This window comes from Hyaena hyaena, unplaced genomic scaffold (genome assembly GCF_003009895.1).
Source record: "Hyaena hyaena isolate Hyena2069 unplaced genomic scaffold, ASM300989v1 scaffold_130, whole genome shotgun sequence".
Lineage (NCBI taxonomy): Eukaryota > Metazoa > Chordata > Mammalia > Carnivora > Hyaenidae > Hyaena > Hyaena hyaena.
The window spans coordinates 2273229-2292822 of record NW_024080762.1 but is presented as its reverse complement, the minus strand read 5'-3'; the positions used below and the strand labels follow the sequence as shown (position 1 = coordinate 2292822).

Here is a 19594-nt window from a genome sequence, read left to right as displayed (position 1 = left end):
AACTGTCACCATGAGCTCCAAGTCTCTGTGGGAAGCCCAGGGAAAACACCAACTGGGGACAGTCAGCAGCTGGCGAGGCAAAACCTTAACATAAAGGTATGTGCTTTTATTTATTTATTATTTATTTATTTATTATTTTTTAATGTTATGTTTATTTTTGAGAGTGCGAGCGCGAGTGGGGGGAGGAACAGAGAGAGAGGGGACGGAAGATCTGAAGCAGGCTCTGGGCTGACAGCAGCGAGCCTGACACAGGGCTTAAACTCATGAATTGTGAGATCATGACCTGAAGGGAAGTGGGACGCTCGACCGGCTGAGCCACCCAGGTGCCCCAAGATATTTGCTTTTAAAGGCTGGGGATCGCAGGGCTTCATTGGTATAGATGACCTTGCAATTGCCTTTTTGTGTTTCGCTTTCATTTTAATTCCATCAACATTCTTTGTGTACCTGCTGTGAAGGAGGTACTGTGCTGGACACAAAAGGGACAGACAGGTGAAGAAGGCGTGGTCTTCGAGGACCTCCGTATTTACTGAGGAAGCAGCCCAGGGATGACCACCATGATGGAGTCAGATGAGTGTCCCACCGTGGGCGAGCAGAAGGCTATGGGAGCACAGGGGTGCAGCTCATTCTTGGGGAATCGAGGGAACTTTGTGGGGAAAAGTACTTCCCGAAAGGAGGGGTTTGCATTTCTTGCGTGGGAAAGAGCTAGAAAATACTCTGTGGATGGGGTATGGTAGTGGTTTAGTGACACTAGAGGAATAAGAAAGTCTCCGTGTTCTCCAGGGGCTCGTGCTGGTGGGGGAGGAGAGGAAGACAAGCAAACACATTTACAAGCCCAGGGCTCTCTTAAGGGGGAGGCCCAGGGCATGGGGAGAAAGGAAAGGGAAAGAGAGAGGACTGGGGGAGCCAGAAAAGGCTTCACAGAGAAAGTGATGACTGAGCTGAGCTAGGAAGAAGGATTCTAGCAAAGCCCAAGAGCGAGGAGGGCGTTCCTCGAAAAAGCAAACTGTAGGGGTGGAGACCTGGAGGCATGCGTGAGCCTGTCAGGTTCTGGAAGTCGTCAACAGTCTGATGGGGCTGGAGCACAGGCTCTGGATGAGGGAATGTCCACAGGCTCCTTTCCAGGGAGGGACTATCAAGTAGTCCTAAAGGGATTGCACTAGAATTTCTTTGAGAAAGACAGTTCCTGATCGTACAGATGACCAACTCTTTTCCACTTGTAAGCGTGACGATACCTCCACCGTAAAGTAAGTCTAAGTCTCTCCTTAATGCCTTTGAAGTTTTTAAATGGCTCTGCCACCTCCCACCTGCTCTTCATAAATCCCAAGAAGCGAGGGTTATGGGTGGGGGAACTAAGCCTTGCTCCTCTAGTTTTGTGATAGTTCGATTTGCTTTCTATTGATGCGGTAAATCAGAAGTTTAAAACAGCACAGATTTATTCTCCAGCAATCTGGAAGCCTTGACTTTTGGGTGTCTTAGAAATACCCTAGCGATAGGACAGTCTCCTCTCCATGCTATCACAACTGTCAGATGCTGCCCTACATCGCGTCTGGTCAGTTCCATGGGAAATTTAGCAATACCATTCCCCAGAAGAAAAGAAGGGGGAAAACCAGGCTTTCCCCACCCGTCCCTTAAGTGTTCTTTGAACATTCGTTACTAATCAAGGACAGCGACGATAATAATGTGGAAGGGCATAGGTGCCTGAGGCAGCTGGTGTTGAATAAAGAGCTCTATTTTCCAAATCCAGAGTCCAGGGTCCAGTTCCCAGTTCTCACGAATGTTCCCATCTTCGGGCCGGTCACCTCCTTGGCCTTACTTTGTATGTTTGTGAATGAAGGGGTCCGACTCCATCCATTAAGGTCTCTCATTCAATATTGGCACTTTACTGAGGCCTATCGAGGGTAGCGGAAAGAGAAGATGGCGGCTGGAAGACACAGTTCTTAGCTATGTTCCCAGACATGCTCAGGAATGTGATGGTTTTTCTTCTCTCTCGATGCACTGACATTGTTACCTTCATAGCAGTTTTTCTTAAAAGTGTCGTCCTTCCACACGTCTGACCTTCTCTCGGTGGTCTCCCCCGGGGGCTTGGCCCTTTTCTATTGAAAGCATTCATGTTTCTTACGTCAGAGGGAGAAAGTCCCAGGCTGGGAGTCATTAGATCCCACTTCCTGTCTCTGCTCTGTCATCTGCTAAGTGGATGACCTTCGGGAATCACTTAATCTAATCTATAAAATGTGGATAATTATATGTCTCTTGTCTGCCACCTCAGCCCATTGAGAAGGGCCAAAGAGGTAACAGCTGTACAAGTACTTTGAAAAGCGTAAGCTGTGCTCTAAAACAGCTCGGCTTGATTATTTTCTTGTCATTGTTATTTTATCATCGGGCATCTATACCTTCAGTTTTATTATGGTCACTGTCCTTGATTAATAGTGAATGCCCAAGGAAGAACACTTAAGGGAGGGGTAGGGAAAGTGTGTTTTTTTCCCTTCTGTTTTTCTGGGAAACAGTATAATCTTTGGGTTTTAGAGCCTGTGTTTCTTTCTGTAATTTCTTGTGTGCGTGCGTGCGTGTGTGTGTGTGTGTGTGTGTGTGTTTGCTTGGAAGGTCCATTCATTTAGAAGCAGGACAGACAGGATCAGGCCTAGATCACAGGCTTCACCTACCCTTTCCCGCCTCCCTGGGGAACTATCCCTGGCTGTGAATAGGAATCATTTGTTTTTTTCTTCTCACTTTCTCAGAGGCGATTTGCATTTCATCGTTAATAACTCTGGAGCAATGTGGTATTTCTGTCCTGAGGGCCCCTGGAGCCGAGCGGACCCCTTCATGATGCTAGAGAGGCAAATTTGCTCTTAATTAAACTTCACAGAGCCGCGTGCAATGTTCCTGACCCTCCATCGATATCTAGGGAGTCTTGTTACATTCAGGGAGGCAGAAACCACATGGCAGGGAGGAGGGAAAGCTCTGGCCTTGTCTGTATTTCTCCTTGAAAACCCTCCCCGGTGATCCCGGGCAGTTAGCAGAGCAAACAGGTACATCTATTTGAAATGCACACTGCATTCTTGGCGTTTTAAAAAAAATCTTCCTCCTGCAGGGAAAGCTTTGTTTCTTTCCCTTCCGAAGCAGGATTTCCACTTAGTTCTTGAATTGTTTGACAAGAGGTTACCCGTTGATGCTAACCAGATAAACGGTGTTTTAATACGCTTCAGTTTCTAAATCAGAAACCTTGGCCCTTTTCAGTGAGTGAGCTTTGTAGCAGAGCGGGGCCCACTGGTATGTACGTTTCTGCCTGTAGGTTAGGAAAGATTGGAGCCAGATTTTAAGCTTGAGTTACTCTGATCTCAGACAAGGCTCCAAAGAGCCCTTGTTCATTTCTTGTGGCATTTCATTAAGTGTCAGAAGTATTTCATTAGTTATCAGAACAGAGATCACATTTGCCATAAGAATGCCGCATTGAACTTCCTCCAAGTCATTCATAACCCCAGGTTCCAGAAGAAAGATATGATGGGCTATGGAAAAAATCTGACTGCAATATGTGTGTCCCAGAAAGGGGATCTCAGCTTTGCATCTGGGACCCCGAGGGCCCCTCTTTGGATGCACGCCTGGTGGCAACCTGAGCTGCCTTCATGTGAGGACCGGATGGGGGACACATTCTGGATGCGTGGGTTACTGTCGTCTCCTTCCCAGATCCTCCTTGCACGTTGCTGATTGAGCTGTTGTGATGATAGCCGTTTTACAGCACCTGGTACGTGCCACGTCATTTATGTGTGTGATTTGAGCCAGTTGCGTTTTACAGGTAAGGGTTCTGAGCTGAGGGAGAGAGATCTCTGGCATCATGCTCCTGTAAGGGGCAGAGTGGGCTCTGAACACAGGCTTGCCTGACCTCGGTGTCCCCAGTCTTTTCACTGCCACTCCCAGCCCATAATGGGGATCCAGGTGATTCACGTGTATGTGACAGGGTCTGGGGAACAAGTGCCATCTGTGGCCTCTTTGTTTCTCACGGCCAAGTGCTAACAGCTCCTTACGGCCTTCTGGTTCCCCTCTGTTGACGGTAATGAGAACAGTCACAAGTGATGTTTATTGAGGGTTTCCTGTGCGTCACAGGCTGAATAATGGCCCTCTGAAAGATACCAGGTCCTAATTCCCGGAGCCTGCAAATGCCAACTTCTTTAGGAAAAGGGACTTTGCAGGTGTGATTACGTTAAGGATCTTGTGACCCAGAATGTCCTTTTAAGGCGTCACCAGAGAGAGAAACTTATACCAGGAGAAGGTGATGTGAAGACAGAGATTGGAGGAAGAGATTGGAGGATACTCTTCTGGAAGATTGGAGGGTTGGGACCACTAGCCAAGGAATGCCGCAGCAACTAGAAGCTGGAAGAGGCCAGGAAACAGATGCCTTCTCCCCTAGAGCCTCCTGAGGGGGCACAGCCCTGCTGACTTCCGGTTGATACTGATTTCAAACTTGTGGTCTCCAGAAGTAGGAGAGGCTGAATTTCTGTTGTTTTACGCCACCAGGTTTGTGACAGTTTGTTACAGGAATGTGGGGAAAACATGGTGTATAAGGAAGGGGCCCTGATGCATCAAGTGTCCATATAGTCCCTTTTTTAATGAGTAGAACCCTGTGCCCAGAGAGACAGAGGACCAGCCCAGGGTCCCCGAGCTGGTAGGCAGCAGAGTAGGGATTCCAAGGAGAGTCTAGCTCCAAGCCTGTTCACCATTCTGTTTTTCTCCCTTCCTGCCCTCACTCCTTTCTCACGCCAGTGCCCCCTAGGTCAGGCCTGGGCCAAGATTAGAACTTGCCCTTAGAGCCTTCCTTTCCCTCTTCATGCTCTGACTTCGGGTCTTCAGCCACACAATACGGTTTGTACTCCCTCCTCAATCTTTTCCATCCAGAAACATTTGGTCCCCTCTGGGCCACATGCACCCAGCAGCGGTGAGCTAGGATTTCCCTTCCCCTCAGCCACTGGAATGCAGGGCATTGTGGGATAGTGCTGAAAATGATTCCTTTCTAGATTTGGAAGCAAACAGTAATTTCTTCCCCCTGTTTTCCAGTAAATTCTCATTCCAAACAGTCCATCCCTGTAATCCTTTGTGAATGGCTTCGGTATTTATAAGCTGTGCTATATTGCAGCTGTGTGAGCTCCGTAAGAGCTTAGCATGCATTCGTTCAGTAACATTTGTTAATATTACAATAATGTCCATTCGTGCAGACTTACAGCTCGGACACGTTGCTTAATGTCTTATAGACTCAGTTTCCTTGTGTATATAATAGCAGTAATGACCCACTGTGCCGTTAGCAGCGGTGGGTAAGTGGGATAACATGTGCAAACCATTCGGCAGGTGCTATGTAAATCATCATGATCTGAATACTGAATTTATTTAAGTATATTTGGGGAGGGGTGGAGTAAAACTCCAGAGCAAATCCCTCTTTCTTCCAGTTCACCGAGAGTGACAGACCTGCAGCTAAATACTTCCCCTAATGCAAAGAAGAAAGCTATGCATCTTCACACGTGGTTATTATGCTTGAAATAGTTCATATTTCTTTATTATAAGAAAGAAAAACATGAAATGGGCATATGGTATGTGGGTGCATAGAAAGGTATAAACAGCGCAGGAGAGGCACCCAAAATAGGAGAGAAATACCACTGCTTCCTCCGTGGGTCTTTCACAACAAAAGAGAGTCAGGAAATGCAAGAGGCATTATAATCACGATTGCTGTTATATTAATAAATTCAGCAGGACGCAGAGCAAATCGTTCTTCAGCCTGCTTCGACCGGCCGGGGGTCAGCCTCTGGGGCAGGGGGCACTGTTTGGGAGTCCCCAGGAGGGAAGGGTTAGAGCTCACATTTGCTTAGCACCTACCCAGGCCAGGCACCGTGCCCCATAGGTAATCTCGCTTGGTTCCCCCTAAGCCCCTGTAGTCCTTGAGGACTGCTCAAGTTCGGATTACATCCCACACCAGCAACGGCTTAGACTCCCGAGAGGACTTCTGTCAGTGACACTGGAGAAGTGAATGCGTTTACTGTTCTTTCACGCAAAGCCGGCTCCGAACCGCTCAGCCCACACTTGACTGCCTCTGCAGTGGCCCACACATGTCAGGGTTGGAGGCTCCGGGCCTCTCGCCTTCGCGAAGTGCAGCCACCGAAACGGAGCGCTGCTGAGGGCCAAGCCCTTCGCTAGTCACTTACCCTTTCTCTCATTTAATCCATACGACACACTTTTGCCCTTGTCGGTTTCATACCCCCTCACTTTTCAGGGATGCCCTGCCCAGCAGGACGGGGCCGTCATCTTGGCTCTGAGCTCCCTAGTGTTAACTCAGCCTCAGCTGGAAACGCCTTTCTGTTGGACCTCCGCTGGCACATTTTCTGCTTTTATGTGAATCCAAAAAGGTTCCCCTTCCTCTAGCCAGGTTCTTCTCTCCGCCGGGAGAACGCACTGGATGTCCTTGATCCAGACGTTCTGGTGCAGTGAACACTCTGCTCAACAGTAAGGGGTGCCCTGGGGCCACTGGACACCATTGCTTTCCATTGGCCTGAAATTGGTTTGCTCCAACACCCGCTCGGTTGTCTTTATTCCACCCTCTCTGAGCCCTCACTGAGTAAAAGCACCTGTGGGTTGGTCCTGGAAACCCAAGATCACTCAGCAGCATAGCAGCACCAGTGAGCACAGTGATGACGGACTCTTAGGGACACGTGGCTGATTTTCAAACACAATACTCTAAACAAGATGTAGCAGCCTGGTGATGGCATCCGAACCTGATGGAGGGGGGCACTTGTGGGGATGAGCACTGGGTGTTTTATGGAAACCAACTTGACGATAAACTATTTGTAGAAAAAAAAAAAAACAAAACAAACCTGAATCCTCTCCCAGGATTGCTCCAGAAGGGTTGGGTCTGTTCTGAAGGTTTCTCCTCGGTTTTATTTTTACACGAGGCTGTGTGTGGAGGGGGCATCCCTATGGACCTCACGTCCTGGGAGGCCAGCAGGTGGGTCCCTGGGGACAGAGTCTTCTTGAGACCTGGCTCCCTGAGACAGAAAAGCCCTTTCAAACTCAGAGCTGCTCTAAAACCACCTTTCTGTTTCCCTTGCTCGGTGGCTTGCTTCTGGCGTCCTCGTAGTGTTCCTGAATACATTTGTGAAAAGACTTCTTTCCTTTCTCTCGTTAGCACAAATGTACCTTCTCCTTCTTCTTCCCTCTGCCTTCCCTCCCCCATGGATAATTCTTCCAGATCCTTCTTCCCTGAAGACTCGGAGCAAACCTGTCCACCGATTCTCATGCTGGTCTTTACTTATTTATTTAATGTTTTTATTTTAGTTTATTGTCAAGTTGGTTTCCATATAACACCCAGTGCTCATCCCAACAAGTGCCCTCCTCCATGTCCGTCACCCTCCTTCCCCTCCCTCATACCCATCAGTCCTCAGTTTGTTCTCAACATTCAAGTCTTATGGTTTGCGTCCCTCCCTCTCCTTAACTCTATTTTCCCCTTCTCCCCTATGGTCCTCTGTTAAGTTTCTCCTGTTCCACATATGAGTGAAAACACATGGTATCTGTCCTTCTCTGCCTGACTTATTTCGCTCAGCATAACACCCTCAAGGTCCATCCACGTTGCTACACATGGCCTGATTTCATTCTTTCTCATTGCCATGTAGTATTCCATTGTATAGATAAACTACATCTTCTTGATCCATTCGTCAGTTGATGGACATTTAGGGTCTTTCCATGATTTGGCTATTGTGGAGAGTGCTGCTATGAACACTGGGGTACATGTACCTCTATTTTCATGCTGGTCTTTAAATGTAGGCCTTAAATACTTTCTGAGGAGCAGCAACAGATCTGGCCATACCCCCTAATGTACATGACAGCATCTGCCCTACAGCAGGAAACCAGCAAAGCTTTTGTTGTCATCATCTTAATTTTTATTTCGCTAAGCGGTCAGAGTTTCACTGCTTACCTCCTGCAGACCCCAGATAACGTATTGCCTGGAACAGCTCTGGCTGGAGTTCCAGTCTTCCGAGCTTCCGAGAGGACATTTGCACTCAACCTAAACCACTTGCTCGCAGCCTCTTTGAATGTAGCACACGCTATCCCGTCTCCCTTTGGCAGGCTGCATTGCTCACAGTGGGGCAGGGCGAGTCTCAGGACTCCGGGGCTCTCTTTTACAGTTTTAGGCAGCAGACTCTTTTCCGTCCAGCTTGCCTTGGATCACGGGGCTCCTTGGTGAGCACACAGGTCTGCTCTCCAGCTGCTGTTCCCTTAAATTCTCTCTCCCCTGGAACTGGGGCTCTCAGGTCTTTCTAGGTGGTGGCCAGTGGTAACTGACTTTCAATGTCACCAGTTCCCTTTGCTCCACCAGATGTGTAGGGCTGTCTTCCTTTCTTGCTTAGCTCTTAGAAGCTTCTCTTCTAAGAAAAGACTCTTAGAACTCTGAGTCTTTTCTTCTCTGCTAATTGATCCACGGAGCTGGGCTTTATCGGCCCATTGCTTAGAATGTGGAGCAATTAAGCTGTGGTCTCTCACGTACGTTGTCTGGACAGATGTTCACAGAGTGCCTGGGGTCAAGGCCTCTGCTGGTCTCGAAGATTATGCACACAGGGAAGAAGCTGGCGAGCCTTGCCCTGGAGAACCAGAAGACTCCCGAGGGAGCCCGGCACCCTATAGGTAGGATGTTGCCCAGATTCAGCGTTTCTGCTGCCACTAGCAGGTGTGCAGACTGTCCCCGACAGGACTAACTGTGGGGGTAGCTCAGGGGAGGCACACGAGGCGCTGATAATTTACGTTGAGCTTGGAAAGCCATTCCAGTGCAGAAGGAGGAAGCGTAGAATTCCAGGCGGGACCTTGGAGGCACAAGAGCTCTCGGTGTGTTTGAGAAGTGCCCAGTGATCCGCTGAGCCTGGAAAGTGGAGGGTTGGGGCAGGAGGCGGACACGAAGATGGGACTTGAGGCTGTTAAGATGGGGACCAGATGATGAAGAATGTAACATAGCACCTACTGATTGCTGTTCCTTAAAACCTTCTAGATTTGAACTTTAGTTTCTAGGCAGAGATGAGCCATGAGGATTTTTTTTTAAGTTTATTTATTTTGAGGGGCGAGGGAGAGAATGTGAGAAGGAAGAGGGGCAGAGAGAGACTCCCAAGCAGGCCCCTGAGCTGTCAGTGCAGACTCCAGTGCAGGGCTCAACGAGGGGCTCGATCCTGAAATCCAGAGTTGGACATCCAACTAACTGAGCCCTCCCAGGCACTCTGACAGGTGTTTTGAAATAGAGGGTAATGACCTGTGCTGTGTTAAGAAAGATAATCCAGTGGAGAGAGAAGTCAAAAGTGGCGTGAGCTTGCTGATCCTCACTTGGGTACCCGATGGGCAGAAATGGGGTTAGGAACCTGGGAACATGCGCTGGGGTGTTGGGTCATCACCGAAAGGACTACACTGAACCTCACAGCCATTGCTGTTCCTTACATTGAGTGTGTTGCCCAAGCATGTCTAGACTCTTAAGAAGCTCCTACGTGGACATGAGGCTGGTGATGGCCTTCGATGACCTAAAGTCTTTCTGGAAGTGTATGACCTGTCAGTTATTGACAGTGACATTTCAGAAGAACATTTGGTCCCCTAATGATTTCTGCCCCCTCAGTCTTTGGGACTTACAGCGTTTTTATGAGTGGGTATTTTATATCCGGTCAAAATGTCTGCATGTTTAAGTATTAAGGTTCCTCACTTCCTTTCTCTTTGTAATGCTGTTTTTATAACAGACATCGCCTCAGGGAGGGCCCTGAGGGGAGGTTTCTGTATTTGCTCCTTATGATCCTCCCATGTCCGTCCACAGCCACAGTTTTAAAAATTCAGTGGAAAAACTTAGTTTTCTATCGCTTTCATATATTGAAAGCCTCTGCAGAAGGCAGAAAAACACATTTTTTTAAGCTTTTATTTTAATCCCAGTGTAGGTAGCATACAGTGTTATATTAGTCTCAGGTGTACAATAGAGTGATTCAACACTTTCATACACCACCCGGGGCTCATCACAGCAAGCGCCCGCCTTAATCCCCATCACCTAGTTCACCCATCCCCCCTCCCCGCCTCCCCTCCGGTAACCATCAGTTCTATACAAAGTAAGAGTCTGTTTCTTGATCTGTTCCTGTCCCTCTCTTGCTTTTTTCCCCCTTGCTTCTTTGTTTCTTAAATTCCATATATGAATGAAATCATATACTATTTGTCTTTCTCTGACTTATTTTGCTTAACATTATTCTCTCTGGTTTAATCCGTGTCTTTGCAAATGGCAAGATTTCATTCTCTTTATGGCTGAGTAATATTCTATTGTGTATATATACAGCATCTTCTTAATCCGTTCATCATCAGTCGATGGGTACTTGGGCTGCTTTCATATCTTGGCTGTCGTAAATGATGCTACAATAAACTAGGGATGTGTGTATCCCTTTGAACTGGTGTTTGTTTATTCCTTGGGTAGATACCCAGCGGTGTGATTGCTGGGTTGTAGGGCAGTTCTGTTTTTAACTTTTGGAGGAACCCCCCATACAGTTTTCTGCACGTCACCTCACCAGTTTGCATTCCCACCAACACTGCACGAGGGTTCCTTTTTCCCCACATCCTCGCCAACACCTGTTATTTCTTGTGTTGTTGATTTTAGCTGTTCTGACTGGTGTGAGGCGGTATTTCATTGTAGTTTTGATTTGCATTTTCCTGATGGTGAAGGATGATGAGCATCTTTTCATGTGTCTGTTGGCCATCTGGATGTCTTCTTTGGAGAAATGCCTGTTCAGGTCTTCTGCCCATTTTTTAATTGGACTTTTGGTTGTTTGGGTGTTGAGTTTTATAAGCTCTCTCTGTATTTTGGATACTACAGAAAAAAAACATTCTTTACGGTAGTACAAAGGATAAGAAATGACAAATCAGTCTGCTTCAACTCCTCCCTTTGGGTCTGCGTCTAAGCAGAAATCATTCCCCAGATTTCCTTTGTATCCTCCAGAAATGCATCCTGTATATGTGCATTTTCATATACTTCATACATTTTTTTCTCTCTTCTCTTTCTTCTTATCACACAGACAGGAGCATGGATACCCTCAGTTTAGTGTCTTCTATGACTTGTTCTTTTTCACTTCACTGTACACGTTGTACACATTCACTTCACGGTCCACATTCACTGTACACATTGTACACATTCACTTCACTGTACACTTTCACTTCACACATTCTGTATCAATCTATATGCGTCTGCCTCATTCTTTTAAACAGCCGCATAGTCCTCCAGTGTCTACGTGTACCATCATTTAACCAGCTCCTTATTCCCCCATTTAAGGACGCGTGGGTTGTGTTTCTGATGTGTAATTTATAAGTCACAATGCAGATATGCAAAATGCTGTTTATTTCCCTATGACCAGCTGTGGTTCATGAGCCCCCGTGTCTGCTGCCACAGGACAAGCTCTGGCTCTCATAGACTCAGATGCTCAGACACCGCATGTTTAACATGATCAGCTCAGGGCTTAGTTCAGTCAGGATTCTCCCCATTCTTTGCATTCTACTCTTCTCCAGGGGGGTGGAGGCGGGAGGGTTGGCTCCCAGATGAGAGGTTCCTGTGCAGTCTTGCTGAGGGGAGCAGGGTGTCTGCTCTGCCTCATTGGCTGCCTTCCACCCTTTGCAGTAGGTGCTGCTAAAATCCCCGCAAAGACTCCTCCGGGATGACCCCTTGGGTGGGCGCCTCCGCCATGATGCTTCCTTCCCACATCCTGCTCCGGTGGCATGCCGGCCGAGGCCTTCCCCACGAAGCTCCAGGGCCCTTCTGTCTCAGGCTCCGACACGCATCTGGAGTTTCTGTTGTGCCCCACCGCAAAGCCGGAGCACTGTGGCCTAGGCTCCGGTTACCGCCTCTCATTTCCTCCCTCCTCTGCCTGCTAATCAAATGCTCAATTTCCTTTGGTTTAAGAAGATCATTCCAAGGTCATAGCACCTTCTTCATATTCTACAGTATAAACTATAAGTCTCCTCTCCATACCCCACTCCTTGGCTGTTGACCAAGCTCAGCTTTGCAGATTCTCCCCTCATGGTGATCTTTGGGTTTTCTCTGGTGCTGTACTCAGCAAGCTCGTTCCAGAAGTACTGTGTGGAGAAAAAGGGATTACTAAGAGGAGCAAATCCCCCGGCTGGTTCCTGAAGACATTGTCTTTCCACGGTAGTTTCTGGTGACCTGCCAGCTCACCGGGGCACTGTGGACCCTTGAGCCCCTGGGTCTGTGTACTTAGTAAGCACGTGAAAACATAATTCCTGGGCGCCTGGGTGGCTCACTCGGTTGAGGGTCTGACTTTGGCTCAGGTCATGATCTCGCAGTTTGTGAGTTCAAGCCCCACATCGGGCTTGCTGCTGTTAGGCTGGAGCCGCTTTGCATCCTCTGTCCCCGCTTGTGCTCTCTCTCTGCCTCTCCCCTACTCACACTCTCCAAAAGTAAACAAAACATTTAAAAAAGAAAAGAAAAGATAATTCCTAGGTGTGATTCCTACTGCCTAGCATCTTTTTTGTTTGTTTTTTTTTAATGTTTTATTTATTTCTAGGAGAGAGAGAGAGAGACAGCGTGAGCAGGGCAGGGCCAGAGAGAGAGGGAGTCACAGACTGAAACAGGCTCCAGGCTCTGAGCTGGCAGTCAGCACAGAGCCCGACGCGGGGCTCGACCCCACGAACCGCAAGGTCATGACCTAAGCGAAAGTCGGACGCCCAACCGACTAAGCCACCCAGGCGCCCCCTGCCTAGCATCTTTTAAAATGTTTATAAAAACTTCTTAAAAGATGCATTTGGTCGTACCAACGGGTTTTGGAAAAAACCTTTCACTTGATAGTAATTGCAAATAACATTGCCCTCCCGTCTCCCCCCAGCTTAAGGCACCAAGTGGAAATGCTTTTGTTTCCTCAATGAGGGGAGAAAGGGAGGAAGAATGTGCATATTTGGGGGGTTGGTGTGGAGGCAAACCTCAGATGCAGCACCCCCCCCCCCCCCCGCCAATTTGTAACCAGGAATCTCTGATACTTAGCTTTGTATTTCTTCAGGCCCGTCTTAGGTGTGGAGACAGGCCAGGTAAGTGTGTCCCCAAAACATTGGCTTGGGTAAGGTTTGGTTTTGGCATAGGATAGCAGTGTAAAGTGCAAAGGTGGCATAAAGAAGTCCTTGAAATCATGTGGAGATTGTTCATTAGACGTAGTAGGAATCCGTAGGATCTCAGTCTGTCTCAAACGCATCTGGTGCAGGGACTTGCATCTACCGCTGATCCTATCCATCATCTCTAGTAGTAAATAATCTCCCATCTCACCAGCCTCCCTCCCATCTTCCCCACAGAAGAACTGATTTCTGCTTACCTGGCCCTTCAACTCAGGTATCTAGATGCAAAGAAATGGCACTTCTCTCGATGCTGTGAAACCCAGAGCCCCCTGGGTCAGGCAGGGCAAGGACACCTTCCTCCGGGGCAGGGCAGCTGGCCTCATCGCCAACTCCCTTCGTGGAGGTCCAGCTTCCCCGGGGCGCACAGGCTCAGACTCCTGGGGTTCCTCGCAGGCCAGGCCCAGGGGCTGCTGGTCTGTTGGATGCGGCGGCCCCTGTGTGGTTCATGTTAGCACAGCTGAGAGAGGCTGGGCCCCTCCCAGGGACTTGTCTGAGTTCCAAGGCAAAACAAAAGGGGAATAAACATGGAGAGTATAAGAAATACAAACAGCCTGGCTTCTGGAGGGCAGGCTCCTCTCTCTGCCCATCTCACTCTGTGCTGAGCAGAGAGGTGGAAAGCCATCCTGTAGCCATGAGCAGCTGACACACAGCCTTGCCTGGGTGGCTCTCCAGCTCTGACAGACATGCATGGTGCACCCTCGACCCCGTAATTCTTCCCTCCTCTTGAGCATGAAGGCCAAGTCGCAGCCCCCGTAGGGTCCCCCTTAACATTCTGAGAACCCGTTCCTTCTCTAGGTGTTTGATACCAGGAAGGACCTCTCCCAAGGTATGAGACTTTTATTCTTACATAGAGGGAGGTGGCCGTGTCCTCAGTCTTTTAATAAAATATAGCATTTCATCTAGGCAAACTTAAACACGCCTTAATGAGAGGGGGAGTTTCCTTCCTTTGACAATAGTGGTTTGAGCCACTCATTCATTTGTTATTTCTGGTTTTCAAGTTACTCAACACCTACCGTGTCACTGTGTCAGGTTCTAGAGATAGAAGACACGTAAGAGGTATCCCTGCCCTGTGAGAGCCTACAGCCTGGTAAATTAAGGCAGCCCGAACAAGTCAGTACTGTAAAAGGTGATTCTACTGTGACATTCTACGGGGTCCAGTGGAAGGACAAAAGAGAAGGACATCGATTTTATGCAGTGAAGGGTTGGGGTGGAGTTCGGACCGGGGAAAGCATGACGGAGGAAATAGCGCTCCCACTGAGTCCTGAAGGGGCAAGAGGTGGTTGGTCCGGGACATGGTGGTGGGGAAGGCAGCTTAGAGAGGAGCATGGGGAGTCATCTGGGCTGGTCTGCTGGGAACCTCCACGGAGCGCGGTGTGGGTGGTCCATGTGGTGGCGGCAGATGCAGCAGAGGCTGTGTCGTGCAGGCTGGGTGGCAGAGCTGAGGAGCGTGGACTTAAAACAGAGATGGGGGGAGAGTGGAAGCGCCAGGCGGCTTCAGGGTGTGGTCCTTGGGAGGGAGACAGAGCAGTGGTTTTCACAGTGCGGTCTGCAGGCCACCGGCATCAGCACTGCCTGGGGACGTATTAGAAATGCAGATTCTCAGATCTGGCCCTGGGTCTCCTCAATCAGACTCTGCAGATGGGCCCTCCCATTTTAACAAGACTTCCTGGTGATTCTGATGCTGCTGAAGTTTGAGAGTCGCTGAGCTGGAGACTAGGAAGAACTAGGAGGACAGTGTTGTAGGGAGAAAGATGATGAATTTGGGCTCGGATGTGTTGCGTTCGCCATGTCTTGTGGGATTGAGTAGCTGGAGTGTGGCCCCAAGACCCACAGCGTCGGTACCACCTGGCAGCTTGTTACAAATGCAGAATCAGAGGCCCACCTAGGCCTCCTGAATCAGAAGCTGTAGTTCGACAAGATCCCTGGTGATTTGTGTGCACGCCCCAGGTGAGAAGCAGACTCTGGTCGGGAGGTCATTTGGGTATATGTGGTGACCACTTAGGAGAGGGGTCTGGGCAGGCAGTAGAAATATGGGTGTTGGGGCGCCTGGGTGGCTCAGTTGGTTAAGGGTCTGACTTCGGCTCAGGTCATGATCTTACAGTTCGTGGGTTCGTGAGTTTGAGCCCCGCATCGGGCTCTCTGCTGTCAGCATGGAGTCTGCTTTGGACCCTCTATCCCTGCCCCCACGCCTGCCCCTCCCAACTTGCATGCACTCTCTGGCTCTCTCTCAAAAATAAAAATAAAGATAAAAAAAGAAGGAATGTGGGTGTTGGGAGGTGCAGGTGGTGGCTGTGAAGACACATCTCCAGGGCTTGTATGTAGGGTCGGGAAGGAGGAGACCAGACGTGGTGTCTGTGCTTGAGTCATCACACCGGCCAGGACTAATGTCTCAAAGCTGTACAACATCACACATAACGAGGCCCTAGCTGACAGCCAGCTGGTTGTAAGGAAAACATTATTTGCAGCCATTATCTCCAGAAACAACAGTTTCCCCAGACAACCACAGTAGGTCATTGGAAGAACCAGAACCGGAACCTGGTGTCAGAGCCATTGCGGTCAAGTTCTTGTCATTGAGCCACCCCGTGGGGGAGGGAGGCTTCACATTCACTTATGTTGTCAGGGCTTGAAAAGCAAACTAGCAGAGAAAACATTACCCATGATGCTCAGTAGATGTTCATAGAATCCACTCCACAAAGGTTTGTCCACAGCTATTGAAAGAGATGATAGAAAACAGAATGATAAAAACTGCTTTCAGGGGCGCCTGGGTGGCTCAGTCAGCTGAGCACCTGACTTTGGCTCAGGTCATGAGTTCAAGCCCCGCATCTGGCTCCGTGTTGACAACTCAAAGCCCGGAGCCTGCTTTGGATTCTGTATCTCCCTCTCTCTCTCTGCCCCTCCCCTGCTTGTGCTCTCTTTCTCTCCCTCAAAAAATGAATAAACATTAGAACAAGTTAAAAAAACAACAGCCCTGCTTTCAGATTCAAAAAGTGCATTCCTATTGGTAACCTCAATTTGCTCTTTGTATCACTGTAAGTAGATAGGAGTTATTCATGGTCTAACTTTCTATAATTAACATACCATTAAATCCATCATTGAAAGTGCGTAGTTCAGTGGTTTTTTTATTATATTCTCAGGGTTGTGCAACCACACCACTGCCCAATTACAGAACATTTCCATCACCCCACAAGGAAACCCCACACCCGTTAGCTGTCACTTTCTACTGTCCCCTCTCCCAAGCCCCCGGCAGCTGCTAATCTACTTTCTCTGTGGACATGTCTGTTCTGAGCGTTACATATCCATGGAATCATAGAATATGTGGTTGCTTGTGTTTGGCCTCTTTCACTTACAGTGTTTTTGAGATTCATATATGTTGCAGTATAACCTCAGCACTTCATTCCTTTTATGGCTGAACAGTAACCCATTCCTTGCATATGCTATGATTTGCTCATCCATTCACCACTCGGTGAACATTTGGGTTGTTTCTGTCACCTGACTGTTAGGAATAAAGCTGTTATGTGCACTCGTGTACAAGTTTTTGTGCAGACACATGTTTTCATTTCTCTTGGGTATATACCCAAGATTCGAATTGCTGGGTCATATGGCAACAATGCATTTAAGTTTTGGGGAAGTTCTAGATAACTTTCCAAAGTGCACCATTTTGCAGTCCCTCCGGGAATGTGTGAGGGTTCCAGTTTCTCTACATCTTCTCCAACACTTGTTGTTACCTGCCCTTTTAATGATAGCCTTCCTAGTGGGTGTGTTCCCATATTATAGGTAAGAAAATGGAGGGTGCATTTTTCGCCAGAGTTTGTAGAGCTAGTGAGTGGTCAAGCTAGAACTTTTTTTTTTTTTAAAGCAAGTACTTACATGATGCATGCTCTGTGCTAGGCATTATTTAAGTCTTTTGTTCTTATTGTTTATTCTTTGCAGCAACCTGTAGGGGAGGCATTATGATCCTCTTTGTTTATAAATGCACACAGGGCAGGACTGGGCCTAGAGTGGGACCCTTGGGCACAACATTTAAGGAGATAGCACTCTCATATTCCACCAGCACCCACAGGGCCCTTAAAGCTTTCATCTTGTGTGCCTCACTGGGCTCATCCTGGCTCCAGCCCTGTGTGAAGAAACTGAAGCATCAAAAGATTGAGTAGCTTACCCAAAGTTGCATTGGTTCTTAAGTGGCAGTGCTGGGGTGCAGTCATGAACCACCTAGGCCTTCAACGTCCAAGCTGGGCCTTTTCCATTTCTTTCTCAAACCTGTTTCCAAAATTAGCCAGAGTTTTGACAAGCGAGGAATCCAAAGTAAAACCCTGCAGATGGGTTGCGTGGAGACCAAACAGAACCAAGTGACCTCAGCTTCCCAGGTACTTACCACGCATTCGCCCGGAAGGGTTAACTGACCACACAGTTTCCTTGGCCACGTCTGTGCTTATTATCCCACCTCTGCATAAATCTGCCTAAGTTTGTGCAGGCCACCCTGCCAGTGGCCAGATGGACTCTGTCCTGGTGGGGAAGAGGCCATCCTGAACCATCGGTGATTAGCTCTGGCCGCTGGAAGGAAACCACATGCTCTCTCCGCCGAGTGGGGGTGAGTCTGCCCCGGGCCAGGGTCCCGAGTCAAGAATTCAGAAATTGCATCTCTCATAACCACACCCCGACCGGCTGCTCATTCTCGTTAGCCTGTGTATCAGAGTTCGCTGGTCGTTTGACTTTGAAAGTCATCTTTCCAGTGATGCTGCTGTTTGTGCGGGTTTGGGATGGTTCTTTGGTTTAGGCTGAGGCTGCTGTAAGGTGATGTGAATACAAGGACGTCCATTGGCACATGCGTATGTTACCTCCTCGGGGTGACGGGCGGCTTCAGAAAGACGCTCACCCAAGTCATCATGTTCTCCCTCTGCGGCCTCTGTTCCCCAAGGTCAGATCAAGTCAGTCGCTAGGTGAGCATTGCAGCCTGGCCCAGGCTAGCAGATTTCAGCTGTATCCCCACAACAGAGGTTTTTCAAGAAAATGTATGGCTGTCATCCCCCATCAAAAATGATCACTTTCGTGGTCGCCTTCTCACCCTTTTGGTTTTGGAATTTCAGTTCCTCGAAGCTATGGGTCTCTGGACCAGCAGCACTTGGGAGCTCATTGGAAATGCAGAGTCTCAGGCCTGGCCCCAGACCCACTGATTCAGAACCAGCCTCTAACAAGGTCCCTAGCCGATTCCCGTGCACCTCCACGTTTCAGAAGCACTGCTCCACATGTCATTTCTCTATTACTCTCAGCTGGGGTCTCCACCCAGCACTGACTTTGAGGCTGGAATTTTTGGTCAGCTTTCCGATCTTAAAAAGAAAAGACGCGCACACATACAGGAATTCTTTCCCTCACCTTTACATGATGTCATTCATTTTACCTGGCCTGCGACAAGAAAGAAAATGGCAAATTACATCCAAGCGATATATATTTTTAAGACTAACTTCTTAATCGCGTCTCTCAAAGCAGCATGCTGGAATCCTGCCTCCCCCCCCCAACCATCATTAACAGAGTCCCAAGTGTTGCCAAGACTAATCGAGAAATGCCGAAAGGCAAAATAAACACTGTAGCACAGTTTAATTCAAAACCATATCGGCCAAGAATGAAGGTGCAATTAGTGATAAAGATGTTAATAATTAGTTGTGGTCTGTTAAATTTTATATTCAGTGGTTGCATAGAGTGAAGAAAGAATTTCCTCTTGAGGACAGAAATTAATGTTTCACTTTGATTGCTATTTTAATGTGCTTATTTTAATGGGGCCATCCTGTAGAAACCCTTGGGCACATTTCCAATTTTACAGAAATGTAGAATTAATTATTATGGAAGCATATAATTTGCGAGCTGGAATGACCTTCGTGGTCATTAGATCCAGCTCAGACATTTTACAAGTAAGTAAGGGTTGGATGATTTCTTCACGTCCTTCGACAGAGTATTGGAGCCTTGCTCCCCAGCTCAGACCAGTGACAGTGAACCCCCTTCTCATATCCCTGCAGATGGGAGTGCCTCTCCTGTACTCAGAATCCCCAAATCACCCTGTGTTGTTGCTCACCTTGCATTATATCCTGGTTGCTTTCGGTTGTGAGGTTGGGGGCTTGGGAACCTTATCTGATTCACTTCTGTATATTCTTGACCGTTTCTGGCTCTGTGGTTTGTAAACCGTAGGTGCACAATAAATTTACATGCAGTGTGATATGCTGGAGCTATTTTATCCCATTCACTAGAGCTGATTGGGTCTTCATAATGGCCGTGTGAAATCGGCCACAGCGGAAGTACTTATACCCTGGATGTAGACACATGACACAAATAAGGGCCTTTCCTCCCCTGGGAAGCCAGTTATCAAACACTTACCAGCACACAACTGTTTACATGATTTTTCTAAGATCTCACAGGGCAACAGGTCTTGACGATCTAGAGATTACGTCAACATGACGATCTA

General features: G+C 48.2%; 1 protein-coding gene across 1 annotated transcript in view; it reads left to right on the top strand.

The window, feature by feature from the left end:
• THSD4 (thrombospondin type 1 domain containing 4) overlaps positions 1-19594 on the top strand; it is a 549275-nt gene that overhangs the window by 92717 nt on the left and 436964 nt on the right. The window lies entirely within an intron of this gene.